The 3,451-nt window shown below is 37.0% G+C and overlaps 1 pseudogene; it reads right to left on the reverse strand.

Moving 5' to 3' along the window:
• Positions 1-2,488: 2,488 nt before the first annotated feature.
• Positions 2,489-3,049, reverse strand: LOC143670284 (transcription initiation factor TFIID subunit 12 pseudogene; annotated as a pseudogene).
• Positions 3,050-3,451: the final 402 nt, after the last annotated feature.

Raw genomic sequence — 3,451 nt, forward strand, 5'->3', positions numbered from 1 at the left:
TTTCTCATAGTATCCTCTGATCACCTCCTTTATTTCTTCAAGGTCAATGGTTATGTCTCCTCTTTCATTTATGATTTCATTTATTTGCATCCTCTCTCTTTTTCTTTTTGTCAACCTAGCTGAGAGTCCATCCATTTTATTCATTTTCTCAAAGAACCAATTTCTGGTTTTGTTGATTTTCCTGTTCACAATTTTATTTATTTCTGCTCAATCTTTGTTATTTCTTTCCTTTTGTTTGCTGTGGGGTTAGTTTGCTGTTCTTTCTCCAGTTCTTGCAAGTGAACAGTTAATTCCTTGATTTTTCTCTTTCTTCATTTTAATATAGTCATTTAAAACAATAAATTTCCCTCTTAACACAGCCTTAGCTGCATTCCATAAATTTTGATATGTTGAGTTTTCATTTTCATTTGCCTCAAAATATTTACTTGTCTTTTGTAATTTCTTCCTTGACTCACTGGTTGTGTAAGAGTTTGTTGTTTAGCCTCCTTATATTTGTAAATTTTCTGGCTGTCTGCCTGTTATTGATTTCCAACTTCATTCCATTATGATCTAAGAAAGTGTTCTCTATGATTTCAATCTTTTAAAATTTGAGACTTGCTTTGTGACTCAGCATACGGTTTATCCTTGAGAATGATCCATGAGCACTTAAGAAACATGTGCGTCTTGCTGCTGTGAGGTGTAGTGTTCTGTAAATATCTGTTAAGTCTAGTTCATTTATTGTATTATTCACATTCTGTTTCTTTATTAATCCTCTTTCTAGATGTTCTATCCTTTGATGAGAGCAGAGAAATGAATTCTCCAACTACTACGGTAGAGGTGTCTCTTTCTCCCTTCAGTGTTGTCAGTGTTTGCCTCATGTATTTTGGAGCACTCTGGCTCAGTGCATAAATATTTATGATTGTTATGTCTTCCTGTTGAATTGTTTATTTTACTAATACATAGTGTCCTTCTTTGTCTCTTTTAGTTATTTTACATTTGAAGTCTAATTTGTTGGATATTAGTATAGCTACTCCTACTCTTTTCTGATTATTGTTTGCATGAAATATCTTTTCCCAACCTTTCAGTTTCAGCATATTTTTGTCCTTGGGTCTAAAATGTGTCTCCTATAGACAGCCTATAGATGGGTCCTGTTTTTTATTCCATTCTGCCAGTCTATGTCTTTTGATTGGGGAATTTAATTCATAGACATTTAGTGTTATTACTGTAATGGGAGTACTTTCTTTCACCATTTTGCCTTTTGTATTTTATACACACATCTAATTTTTTTCTCTTTTTATCTTCATTGATAGTCTTAATATAATTTCCCCCTCATTTTTTGAAGGACAATTTTGCTAGATATAGAATTCTTGGTTGGCAATCTTTCTCTTTTAAAATCTCAAATATACCATACCACTACCTTGTTACCTCCATGGTGTCTGCTGAGAAATCGACATATAGTCTAATTGGGCTCCCCTTGTATGTGATGGATTGCTCTTCTCTTGCTGCTTTCAAAATTTCTCTTTTTCTTTGATATCTGACAGTCTGATTAGTGAGTGTCTTGGAATATGTTTATTTGTATCTATTCTGTTTGGGGTACACTGTATTCTTGTATCTGTAATTTTATGTCTTTCGTTAGAGATAGGAAATTTTCAGTGATAATTTCCTCCATTAGTCTTTCTCCTCCTTTTCCCTTCTTCTCCTACTGGAACACCCACCACACATATATTCATCCGCTTCATGTTGTGATTCAATTCCCTGAGACCTTGCTCATATTTTTCCATTCTTTTCCCTATATTTTCTTTTGTGTGTGGGATTTCAGATGTCCAGTCCTCTAGTTCACCAATCCTTTCTTCTGTCTCTTCAAATCTATCATTTTAGGTTTCCATTTTTTTTCATCTCTTCTGTTGCGCCTTTCATTCCCATAGTTCTGTGATTTGTTTTTTCAAACTTTCTATTTCTTCTTTTTGTTCTCTCAATGACTTCTTTATACCATTCCTCAACTCATTGATTTGATTTTTGATGAGATTTTTCAGGTCTGTTAGGACATCCTGAATTAGTTGTTTTAATTTCTGTATCTCATTTGAATTGTTGGTTTGTTCCTTTGACTGGGCCATTTCAATTTTCCTAGTTATGACTCATTTGTTTCTTGCTGGTATCTAGGTATTTGATTTCCTTACTTAGTTTATTCTGGAGGTTGTTTTCACTCCTTTACTAGAATTTTCTTGCTGGATGGCTTTGTTCTTTATCTGCTCTTTGACATTCAGTTCAACTTATTCCAGACCTCTAGCATGGGTTCCATTTAACTGATAAGAATTTTGGGGGGGGGGGTGTAGGAGACTTTTATTCTTTTGGCAGATTCTCTCAGTCATTATAGATATTGTTGCACTGTTAATAAAAAATATATGCTTCTCTGTAAAGCATTAAAAAAAAATCCATGGATGAGATGGCTGAAGCCTCAGCTCAAGTATATCCAAATACAATGTTGTCCATTCCCTAACCTTTCTGTGTGTTACTTCTTGGTTGTTTTCCAGATCAATACCATTCTCTGTTTGTGAGTTTCTGTGGTACAAGCTTTTTTGTAGGGTCGGATTTCTTCAGGGCCAAATCCTGGGATCCACATGTTCCACTGACACTATAGAGGAAACTGGACATATTTCACCTCCAAGGTGCTGGACTTGTGATGCCAAGCAAGCTGGCAGACTGCTGTCACCACACTTTCAATAAAATCATCAGCAATCTGTAGCAGCATCTCTTCCACATCTTCATCCAACTGCTCATTAGAATCCACTTCTCTTACTAATTATTGCAATTTCTCTTTGGTGAATACCTGATTGTTTTCAGGGCTGAGACGACCTCCTGTTCCAGGAGTACCTGGTATCTTTACTACTGTAGTGCTATTGGCCATCAAGCCTTGTGGAGGAGTGCTGGCTGGTTGCAGTTTTATGGATGAGAAATTGGAAAGGTTGATTAGGGCTGAGGGGTCAAACTGGTTCATAATCTGCTGAGCTTTGGATTTCAGCTCATAGAGCTTATCAAGATCCTATTTTCTTTTGGAGCTGTGAGGACCAAGGCCAATCGGAGGCAGCAGTGTCTATTTCCCCATGATATGTGGAGACTGCCCCAGTGAAGTATTCATCTCAGCAGCCGGTCTGACTGCATGGCCTGATCAGAATTTTTAGTTCTTGTTTTTCTGTTTCTTGCCCTGCCTATATGAAGGCTTTGTTATTTTCTTTGAGGAGGGTCTCCTCAAACATTATAGACCCCAGTCAGATTTTCCCAGACTAAACTGGCCCATGTCTCAGGAAGAGAGAGTAGCCTGCATCAGTTTTCCTTGAGGGTGAGACCCAGAAGGTTGACAAACTTTCCTATAAAGGCTCTAGACTCTGTGCTTTTCCTATCTCCCCAGCATGTGGCACTTGTCTGCCTGTGGCTTCCTACCAGGGTAAAGTGGTGTGTGCCTTTATTTTCAGCA

This window comes from Tamandua tetradactyla, chromosome X, assembly GCF_023851605.1.
Source record: "Tamandua tetradactyla isolate mTamTet1 chromosome X, mTamTet1.pri, whole genome shotgun sequence".
Classification (NCBI taxonomy): Eukaryota; Metazoa; Chordata; class Mammalia; order Pilosa; family Myrmecophagidae; genus Tamandua; species Tamandua tetradactyla.